An 11,951-nucleotide genomic window follows, 5' to 3' on the forward strand; every position below is an offset into this window, starting at 1 on the left:
CTATGTAAAATGCTGCTAGAACAAAGTAAAGGGAGTAACCTTAATGAAACTTAGGACTTAAAGAAAAACATTTTTTAAAGATTTATTTATTTATTATTCTGTATACAGTGCTCGGCCTGCATGTACACCTGCAGGCCAGAAGAGGGCATCAGATCACATTATAGATGGTTGTGAGCCACCAGGTGGTTGCTGGGAATTGAACTTAGGGCATCTGGAAGAGTAGTCACTGCTCTTAACCTCTGAGCCATCTCTCCAGGCCAGGACTTAAAAGAAATTAAGGGAGATTAATATGAGAAGGGCTAAACAATTTAAAACTGTGTGTGTGTGTGTGTGTGTGTGTGTGTGTGTGTGTGTGTGTTTATTAGAGGTGATAGAGTGTGGCTAACAGGATTTTAAGAAAAAACTCGCACTTTGATTGGAAAAGGAAAAATAATGAAAACGAGAAGCTATTGGGGTGGGGTAGAAATTGTCTTTCCTATTTTGTTTTTTGAGACAGCTTCCTGTATAATAGCCTTGGCTGGCCTGGAACTCTGTATGTACAACAGGCTTGCCTCAAACTTCTGAGTGCTAGGATTAAAGGTATACAGCACTATTCCCAGGTAAGAACATTTCTGAAGGGTCTGATAGAGAAAATGGCTGGCACTACGGATAAGACACGGAGCCAGGCACAGAAGGACAGGTAATAGAATTTGGTTAGAATGTAGCATAGACGAAAGGTCAGGACACTGGCTGTACGGACTCCAGTCTTTAGAAGGGGCTGCACTACAGCTTCGCCACACTTAGCAACGGGGAGAGGATAGGTTTCAATTCAAGCACTGTCCTACCACTTCTTATACCTCTACCCCTGGTCCTGGCCGCTGTGCCTGAGCTGCGTCACTGTACCTAGTTCCTCAATGAACGTTTCTGCTCCCACTTTTACACTCCAATAGTCTATTTTCTATTCAGCAGGGACATGCATCCTTTTGTTTGAAAGTAGACGTGTGTAGGAATGTGTGTGTTTGTATGTGTGCATTTGCACATGTGCATGTGTGTAAGAGATCAAATCTACAACACTGTACATGCTTAAGGACAGACTATCAGTGGGTTGCACTCTCAGCCCTAACATATCCATTTATCATAACATAACATATGCAAACATGGCAGAGGGTGGAGAATTGGGGATCAGGCCACCTGCTGCTCTTGCAGAGGACCTGGGTTTGACTCCCAGCACCCCGTGATGGCTCACCACTATCCATAGCTCCACCTGCAGGGACTCTGACACCCTTTCCTGGCATCCTCGGGCACCAGGTACACAATTTATATATATAAATTATAAATAAAGCAAAATATATGTTATCTGACATCTTCCCTTGGAAACCTTGGGAAGCAGTGGCTTCCCAGTGCACATAGTAAACAGCTAGTCTTTAGAATGTTTATAAAGGGTTCCCAACACTGCTCATGCATCCTGTCTCTGAGCTGACCTCTTGTTAACTCTCCTGCCTGTTATTCTAGACATACTGCCATTGTCCTTTCAATATTCTGGGCATGCTTCTGCCTCTTCCATTCTCTCTCCCTGGTTCTCTTTTCTTCCTGTAGGTCTTGCACCTTCAACCCACCATAAGTTAAGCAAAAGAGACCCATCAATACTCTATTACCCAGACTGTGACTTAAAGTAAAAAGTAATTCTCCTTTATCCCCCAAACCAACTTTTTTTTTTCATGCCTGCTACCTTATTGCTATATATATCTACCCCAAACACAAATGTGTATACATGCACAACATATACACAAGAAATCAGTTTTGTGAACGCAGGGCTTTATTACTGTGTCATTTCAGTGTCCGCAACACGTAGAAAGTGGCCTTACACAGAGCAGGTACCTGGTTACTGTTTTAGGAATACATAAAGAGCCTCAGCAGATATTCAGTTAAAGTTATTTACAATATGCTATGTGTCTATAAAGATAAACTCAATAGGAAGAAATTTGCCCACATTTACCATGTTACTTTTCTCTGGGAACTATTCACATTAAAGTGCTTATAAATTAAGCTCTGAAGATACATATATTTAGTTTCTTAGGGATTTATCTTTGAACGGTTTGCCTTTACCCTAGCTATTTGGAATAGGAGTGGTTGTGGTCAACAGGAATAAGACAGAATAGTGTATCTGTTTTCCTCCTCTTTACACTACTCAGGAACTCTTCCCACCCAATAGTGTTTGACCTCTCTTTTCCAGGAAATTGGTCTAACTGCTGACCAACGAGCCCCTACTCTTAGGGCACACCCAGAAATATAAGCCATGAGTGTCATATAGGGCTGTTGACATGTTTGGCAGCAATCAATTTTAGATGAGGGCCCAAGCAAAAGAACTTAAGACAGAAAAACCCAGAGAACCTTTAATCCACACATTTTAAAGCTAATAGTTTCTGTACTTTAAAATGAAGTCAATACAAAAATAACATTGTTTCCCTACTCTCTCCTGAAATCCTGCTAAAAGAAAAAGTGATGCTTTCTTTTCAAGTGAAATATTTAAACTTTTTATTTTACTACAAAGCATTTCAAGTAATAAAAGCTTGGGGAGAAGAAGTGATCACACACCCACTACACAACTGTTAATACCAACCGGTGTGTTACATCTTACTTACTCGAACCAACTAGGGTTTCAAACAGTAAAGATCCATTTGAAAAGTCACAGGCTTGATCCTTTAGCACTCCCACTTCTCCAGAGGCTAACTTTTATACTTACTTGTGTTTACTATTCCACTTCTTTTTGGACAATGCTGGCACTGAACCCAGGATCTTATACATACAAGCAAGTCTTCTACAACTGAGCAGAACACCCCCAGCCCACACATTTTTAAACTTGTGATACATGCTTCATGAGTCTCAGGAGGGGAAAAAAAAAAGGTAGTATAGTGGTGCATTTTAAAAAATTACATAAGGGGACTCTTAACCGCAGAGCCATTCCTCCAGCCCTGAAGAAAGATTTCTTTTAAAAAAAAAAAAATAATTCATTTATTTTTACTTTATGTGTACTGGTGTTTTGTCTGCATGTATGTCTGTGAGAAGGTGTCAGATCTTGGAGTTACAGACAGTGGTAAGCTGCCATGTGGATGCTGGGAAGTGAACCCAGGTCCTCTGGGAGAGCAGTCAGTGCTCTTAACTGCTGAGCCATCTCACCAGCCCTGAAGCAAGGTTATCTAAGCAGCCTTTGACCAATGCAATGCATGCCACAGGTTCCACGTGTAGGGGGAAAAAAAAAGCACTGACCGCTCTTCCAAAGGACCGGGTTCAATTCCTACCAGCCACATGGCAGCTCACAACTGTCTGTAACTCCAAGATCTGACACCCTCACACAGGCATACTTGCAGGTAAAACATCAATAGCCATAAAATATAAATAAATAAATAAATAAATAAATAAATAAATAAGGCCCCAAAACTACATAAATGTTATATTGTCTCTTGCCTGGTCACTTAGTAGCTGCTTTGCCTTAAGAAAATCATTATCTTTGTACCTCTGTTTCCTCTGAAAAATGGGGCTAGGACTCTAGATACTACCTTATAGGGGTATTGTGAGGATTAACTAACAACATATTCTTGGGGAAAATTTAGATTTTAAATTTACATTTATGTGTGCATCCATATGGAAATCAAGATGACAACCTACGGGAGTTGGTTCTCTCCTTTAGCATATATATGGGTCTTGGGGATCACACTCAGGTCACCACAGGCTTGGCAGCAAGCTCCTTTAACCCACTGACCCACCTCACTGACTCACAAAAACATTTTCAAAAGTATCTTGTTGGGCTAGAGATGGGGCTCACTGGCACAGTGCCTGCCTAGAATGCATGGGGCCTGTGGGTCATGCCTTAGCAACACAAAACAAACAAAAAACACTGGCATGTTTGAGACTCCTTAGCTGCATCACACGAAGTGGAAAGGTCACATACAGAAATGTCCTGGTACCTGGGTTGGTTTTGCTGGTAACAACTCTTGGAAGAACAAGTTTTGAAAGAACTACATAAATCATTTTCCAAGATAGTATACCTATGACTACAGCCTTTCACTAAAACTCACTTATTTTATTTTGATTTTTTGTTTGTTTGTTTTTCCGAGACTTGTGTAGCCTTGGCTGTCCTGGAGCACACTCTGTAGACCAGCCTGGCCTCGATCCACACTCTGTAGATCCCCCTGCCTCTGCCTCCCAAGTACTGGGATGAAAGGCTTGCACACGTATCAGTGTTAGAAATTATTATGCAAAGCTGCAAAAGGTCTTGTGATTGTACATGCATATACTAATTAAAAAATAATTACCAAAATGTCATACATAAAATCCATAGTTGCTGCATATTTCAAAGTCACATTAAAACAACTACAACAACAACAAATGAAGTTCAGGCTGTAAAGTCTTTCTGGCCTATATATCAAGGAACTGAAAGTGCTTAGAGAGAAAGGGCCTTTATTTTTTAATTTACAAATTGTTGAAAACTGGATGTTAGCATACACCTGTAATGCAAGCATCTGAGGAGCAGCGACTAGAGAATTAGGGACTAGAAGGCAGCCTCAACTACACATGAGCTACATGAAACCTGGCTAAAACACCAAACACAAGCGGGGCGTGGTGGCGCACGCCTTTAATCCCAACATTCAGAAGGCAGAGGCAGGCTGATCTCTGAGAGTTCGAGGCCAGCCTGGTCTACCGAGTGAGTCCAGGACAGTCAAGGATACACAGAGAGACCCTGCCTTGAAAAAAGGAACAAAAACAGCACCAACAAAACCCCAAAACCAACCAACCAAACACAAAAACAAATTCTCAGCAACATTAAACTGGAATATAAACATTTAATTTAAATCATTCTTGAGGATCTTTTTTTTAGTATCTAAATATATAAGCGACTGCTATAATGAGACTTGAGGAGAAGGTTGCAAAGAAAAAGAGCAATTCCTCAATGAGATGATATTTAATGAATTCCTTGCCTGGTATACTTCTCTCCCTCCCCCGCCCCCCCCCTCACACACACACACACACACACACACACACCAGTACTCAAACTTCACTGCTTTTTTTTTTTTTTTTTTTTGAGACAGGGTCTCTCTGTGCAGCCTTGGCTGTCCTGGACTCACTTTGTAGACCAGGCTGGCCTCGAACTCACAGAGATCCACCTGCCTCTGCCTCCCGAGTGCTGGGATTAAAGGTGTGCGTCACCACTGGCTGCATCAAGCTTTTTATACAGATTAAAATTTAAAATTATGTTTTATAACAGAATCACCTAGATTTTGAGATTTTTTTTCAGACAATTGGGTTCTACAAAATTGATCAGTGTCTTATGGATATATCTTTGCTTGACATGGGGTTATTTTCATTAAAGCTTCTAGGTCAAAAGATCAGATAACATTCAAACTCAAGTGCCCTACGTAATATGTGACTCCTACCGAATTTCTTTCAGGAGCTTTTTCATGATATTTAAAAATGTCTCTAAACACCAATAAATAAATTTGATACATACAGAGAAGAAAGACTTATCTAAGAATCTAGAAGGTGCTGTTTGCTGGACTAGAAATTTTGATGCTGGATATAACGTCTTATTCGTGTGTGGTATCTCCATGCGTAAGACTACCACAAGACACTCAGTTTTAACAAATACACTCCTGGAAAGTATTTAAAACGCTAACTACAACGTTTAGAAAGTTCTAAAATGTAGGTAAACTAGGCTGATTATACCAACGTGTTAGAGTTGAAGCACAGTTCCCCCTAAAGTTTAGCACATATTTCTCTAATAGTTTAAGTGAAAGCAACAGTCAAATGTAAAACCGGATTTAAACCGTTCCCGAGCCCCTATCTCCACCACTACCCTCCCCCAAACAAACAAAAAACCCACCTCAGAGTAGGAGGTTGTAACTCGTGGAAGATGTTTATGCCCTGAACTTAATGGGTAAAGTTTTACTTCTCTTAAACGAGAACTCTGAAACAGAACCATCGCTCCCTTGACTCTCCCCGCCCCCTCCCGTTAATATTTACATGTATGAGTCAGTTCTTTCCTCAACCGCAACAGATTCACAGGGAAATCTCGCTATAACTTGAATAAACCAACGAGGTGGGGGCGGTGGGAGGCCCAACTAGTCTCAGTTTCCGAAGGCAAAAAGACCCACCACTGCTCACCCCTCTCCGGTCCCCGGCACCCCGCAGCACCTGCCAAGCCGGGCGCTCCAAGAATAATGGCTCAACTTTCGAACGCAACGAGGGAGAAGACGCGGCTGATTCCCCGAGGAGTGCCGAGGAGGTCCTCTCCGCAAGGGACACAGCTCTGGGCCGCCTCTGCCCGTTGGAGCAGTCGGAGACCCTGCGAGGCGGCACACTCCTGCAGCAGCCGTCCTCGGGCCTCCGCGAGGCGGACAGTGTTTACACCTGTCACGAGGGAGGAGGGAGAAGGAGGAAGCCGGAGCGGAGCCCCCAAACTTCTTCTCCACAGCGGCCGGGAGGAAACCGCGGGCGCGCAGCTCGGGCAGGTGGACGCCGAGGGGGGCAGGGCGGGCCGCGGCGGCCGGGAGGTACAGGGCTGGCTCTCCTCGGCCGAGCCCGGGATGCCGAGCGCCCTGCCGCCGCTTCGGGAGCTGCCGGCGGCGTTCCGCACCTGCGGAGAAGAGCAGAGCCCGCGCCGGAGCTCGCAGGCCCGCAGCCCGGGCCGACGCGGGCAGGTGCTCCAGGCCGGGGCGATTGGCCCGGCCGGGTCCTCCGCACCCGGCAGCACTCACCTGGCTCGTCCCGGGCGGCCGCGATGGGCATGGCTCGGCGGCCCGGGGAGGAACTGGCTTCCCCGGGGAAGGACCGGCTACTCGGACGCCGAGCTGGCGAAGGCGGAAGGCGAGCTGCTCCCCAGCCCTGTCAGCGCAGCGGCGCCATGGACGCCCACCCGGAGTTTCAGCGTTGCCGCGGGACCCCCATCCCGCTACCCTCCGCCCTCTTCCGCCGCCGCCGCCGCCGCCTCCGCCTCCTCCTCCTCCTCCGCGGAGACCCCCGCCCACTCCACACACTCTCCCATCATGCAGCGGGGAACCGCTGCTGCCGATACGTCACTTCCGGGCGCAGGTGGCTAGGTCGGGGCCGGGCGCTGGTGGGTGCCGGGGTGGGGGAGGACACTCCAGGGGAATTGGTGTCACGGAATTCTTACTCCTGCGCAGGCGCCGTCGCGTGAAACGGCGTTCGCCATTTTGGGTGCGGGCAAACTGTTTTTTTTTTTTTCTGTATTCACTTGACTGAGTCACTGACGTGTGGGTTACGGACGTCCTCCCTCCCCGCCGACCCTCTGAGGCCGCGCTCCCGGTCACGGACCCGAGCTCCTCGCATCCCATTACTTGACCGGTGCGCCCGGGAGCGGGATAAGTCTCGCCTTGGAATAAAAACTGCAGACGTATGGAAATCCGGAACCAGATCTGGACTAAAAACAAAAAAGCAAACCAAAACAAACAAACAAACAGCAACACACACACAAAACAACACCCCGGGCTGGACAACATTCATCAGCTCGTCCTTTTTGCCCGGAAAAAAAAAAAGGACTTTTTCATTGCCTTCCTCTTTTTATGTAAGCCAACAAAAAGAGGAAGCTGTTATTTAACAAATGAGAAGTGATTGTCCTACTTAAGACGAGAAGTCAGCAGGCAAATTAACAAATCGTCTTCGACAAAATCAGCCCCGGATTGTGTTGGTGTTTGGAGAAGATGATCGTTTTTCATACATCTTTCAAATCAACTTGTGCATTTCAGAGGTTCTATCCAATAGAGGCCATAAGAGATTTTGTTTCTGTCAGTCCTGAGCAATTCATCTTTTTGGTTTTTTTTAATGACCTTTCCCCATCCTTTCTCATGAATCTGTTAGAACCCATGACACTGTAACACTCAGACTACAAGGCTGCAGGATTATTATTTCTGTCTGCGAAGGTGAACCCTAGGCTCTACCCTACACAAATCATCAGTCCTACCGGGTCTTCTTTCTGCCCACGTTGAATTATTTAAAATAGTTCCAAAACCTCAAAGCTCAGCAGTAACCCAAAGAAACAAGGACGTCATCACAAACTGTCCACCCCTTTGACTGGAGGAATTATACACGTCGGGAAAGATAAGGACAATAGCAATCCATCATGGTTTATCCCGCCTCTGCAATGTTCTAGACAAATTAACTTGAAGAACCAAAATAGACCCTCATTTGTCTCTTTACAATTCAGTCATTGCAAGATAACGGAGACTGTATCACTTTAAATTGGAAAGTGCTTTGTGGTTATGCTGGATTTTTGTTGTTGTTGTTGTTATTGCCCGGTCACTGAAATGAGAAAAATCTATATGGCTTGTCAAATGTATTCCTTTTGTATTTCGCCCCCTGCTGGTGTAGCTCAGGTGCAAATTAGAAGAAAAAAAAAAAAGCTGTATGTCCACTGTAAATGTTTATTGACAGAGAATGAAAGCCCCCCACCCCCCCTCAGACACACACTGCGTGTAAAACTGGAAAGTAATTGGTTTCAGAGAAACATATGTTTATTTTCACTTGGTAGCTCCAGCAAACAAATACTGAAAAAGATCCAAAGGAAACGTTCAAATGATGAATTTCAAATAACTTAACATATCAAGAAAGTTTAAAATAGTGATTCTAAACATTGAAAGGAAACCATGCTTTTTGGGAGAATATCTTTTCTGACTTCACAGATTATATGATTACCAAATGATTGTTTTTGTTAGGTATGTGAAGACGCTAATTCTGTCCTCACTCCACCATGGAAGTTGAGTAGCTATTTGTCCGAAAGACTTGGGAGCATAATCAGCCTTTCAACAATTGGATACTCTTACATGGGAGTCCCAAGACAGAACTCTAATGCTTAGACATTATATTACAAAGGGAAATTCTGCTGAATGTTTTAAGACGCAGGCCTGTGAGAATATTCTTCTAATAATTCGTTGTGTTTGGAGACACCAGCAATATTCTTGCTTATATTTTAAATGTATTGTCTGACATTTGGCATCAAGAAAAGAAAAATTCTTGAACATGTTTTGTATTTCTAGTTTTTCTCCTATTCAGCTTTAAAATTTTTAAAATAATAATATAGTTAACATTTATATCTATATACCCTTTTTAGTCTGATGTTATGTTGTGGCACTATTGTTTAACATCTTAGTCACTCAAATTTCTTTGACTTCTAAAAGCTCATTCAAGAAGGAGACTCTGTGACTCGTATCTTAAGTTAGAGAAACCTGCATCACACACAAAACAAAACATTGAAAACCCGAAGAAATGTTACCATATACTGATTTATAATTATCTGGTTTTCTACTTTCTATTTTGAACCAGGGTCTCCTGTAGCCCAGACTGCTCCTCAACTTGTTAACTAAAGAAGACCTTGAACTTCTTATCCCCCTGTTTCCACCACCCAAGTGCTGTGGCAGGTGTGTGTCACCATGCCGAAGTATGTTTAAATTTAATGGTGGAAATGAAACTTCTATAATAAAAATGCTAAGATGCCAAAGAAAGAAATAGGAGAAGATACTGGGAGACAGAAAGCCCAATGCTCATGAACTGGGAGAATTAATTAAGGAGTTTCACCTCATTGTTGGGTCTCAGAGACCTACTAAGTCTTTAGTGTCTGAAACCTAATCTTGTTCCTTCAACTGCAGTGCTGCTCTTATGGCTGTTCACTGACAACAGAGGCCCCCAAAGACTACTAGCGAGGTACCCTGTTCTCTCGGATACTGTTACCATGGCAGTCCTCTTCCCTCCCAGAGCTGACACTGCCCCTCATACTTCTGCACCTAAGCCTGGGATGCTGGCATTTTCCTCTGTTGTCAGAAACAGAAGCAGCTTGAACTATGAAGGAAGAATTATCTTTGAGATGGAATAGACCAGGTCTGAACCTTAGCAACAACTTACTAAGAACTTTCCCCACCTGCCAAAAAAAAAAAAAAAAAAAAAAAAAAAAAATCAAAGAAGGGTCCCTACCTCACAGACCTGTTATCCAGAGGAGATGAACATTATACTGCATGTAAAATGTCCCGGCAATGCTAAGAATCTGTCCCATAGTGGGGAACCTTATTGTCATATCTTCCCCGAGACTAATGGTTTTCAACTAGGGGTTAAAATACACAACTCTCCACCCTCACTGCTTAACTGGTGCTATCGAGCAGTATCTGAAGACATTTCTGATTATTACAATTGAGGTGAAGATGCAACTTGATGCTAGCAGGTAGAAGCTAAGGGTCTACCTAAACATCATCCAGTGCAGAAAATGCCAGTCGTGTAACAAAGAATTATCCAGAATGCTGGTCATGCCTACTTTGAGAAATCTTGCCCTAGAGCATCCTCAGGCTGCTGGGACTTGCCTCCACTAATTCTGACCATGAACACTGCGAATCTTGGGGCCCTTAAGCCAATTACTAAGGGTACTTGGACAACTGAGGAAATCCGAATATGTGCTAGCATGAACTCTGGCCTTAGGAATGAATTGTTAATTTTTAGGTATACTAACGAAATTATGGATCTGTACAATGATATATCCAAATTTTTATGTGTTTGAAAAGTATCTATAATTCAGTTTTAAATGGCTCAGGGAAAGAGATTCCATGGCTGCACAGAGATAAAATGAATAGAGCAAAATGCTGGCTACTATTGAGTTGACTTTAGGTAGTAATTATGCCAGGGCCTAGCATGCTCTGCGTTCTATTTCTATGCTATTTAGAATACTTTTGTAATGAAAAAATATTTTAAAATACCTGAGTATGCAGATGAGGTATGGATTTATTTATTTACAAATCATCACATTCCCTAGACAATCACTGTCAAGTACGCATCTGTCATCCTGGAGCAGATATTGTAAGTGGTGATCTTGAAAGGCATTTTAAGGATGTAGAAGAGAGAAAACAAATAATGACTGTAACTCCTGAATCAATTGTAATTAGTTTAGACTGTCTAATGTGCACAAATACAGTGGGGTGCCAATTCTGCTCAGTAAGGACAGTGCTAACACACTGTTAGCAGGAACACAGCGGGACTCACCAAGAGGAGTAAACCACTTACGTGGCAGGACCAACTGGACTTCCTATATATAAAGGACAGAAGTACTGTAAGAGAAATCAGGGAAACACACACACACACACACACACACACACACACACACACACAAACACACACACCTGGGAATAAATGTAACGAAGGAAATGAAATACCTTTACATTGAAAAAAACTGAAGAAAAAATAGAAGCTGACATTAGGAGATAGAAAAGCTTCCAATGCGCATGAATTGGAAGAACTAATACCGTAAAAATCTCCATCCTACTCACAGCAATCTATAGATTCAGTGTGGTCCCAATCAAAATTCTAGAGCCATTCTTCAGAGACATAGGAAAAACAATATTAAAGTTTTTATGAAAGCACAAAAGACCAAGGATAGGTAAAGCAATCCTGAACAAAATAGATACTACAGACCGGGCAGTGGTGGCTCACGCCATTAATCCCGGTTGCTAAACAAAAGTCCCAGTTCCAGGTGTGATACCTCTGTAACTGTTGGTCAGGGAGATCCAAGAGGCTGTCTTCCTGGTTTTCACCAGAACTAGATGACAACACCCAACTGCTTTCCGGTGGCATTCGGGAGGCAGAGGCAGGCGGATCGCTGTGAGTTCAAGACCAGTTTGATCTACAAAGCGAGTCGAGGATAGCCAAGGCTACACAGAGAGACCTTGTCTTAAAACAAAACAAAACAAAACAAAACAAAACAAAAGACCCTACTACTGAAGATACCACACATCTTGGTTGTAAGGCAGTAGAGAAATCAAGCTATCACCGAGCTGGAAATGCCCCCCCTGCTAGCTAGCTTTCATAACGCCGGAAGGTGCTATGCAGGCTACAGTGAGGAGAACAGGCAGCAACATCATAGCCACCACAAGCTCTACACACGACATCACCAACCTGCGAGGCAGGATCAGCCCACTTGTCCAGTT

The 11,951-nt window shown here is 43.5% G+C and overlaps 1 protein-coding gene across 3 annotated transcripts in view; it reads right to left on the minus strand.

Moving 5' to 3' along the window:
- AFTPH (aftiphilin) overlaps window positions 1-9,004 on the minus strand; it is a 58,249-nt gene extending 49,245 nt beyond the window's left edge. Inside the window, exon 1 of one of the 3 annotated variants that reach the window (XM_084799549.1) lies at window positions 6,732-9,004. The gene's annotated coding sequence lies outside the window, so the exon portion shown is untranslated. Of the gene's footprint in view, window positions 1-6,168; window positions 6,306-6,731 lie in introns of those variants that run through there. The other 2 variants (XM_084799551.1, XM_084799550.1) reach the window with 2 other exon arrangements.
- Between the last annotated feature and the right edge of the window lie 2,947 nt (window positions 9,005-11,951).

The sequence above is a fragment of the Acomys minous genome (genome assembly GCF_964271855.1).
Source record: "Acomys minous genome assembly, chromosome: 10".
NCBI lineage: Eukaryota > Metazoa > Chordata > Mammalia > Rodentia > Muridae > Acomys > Acomys minous.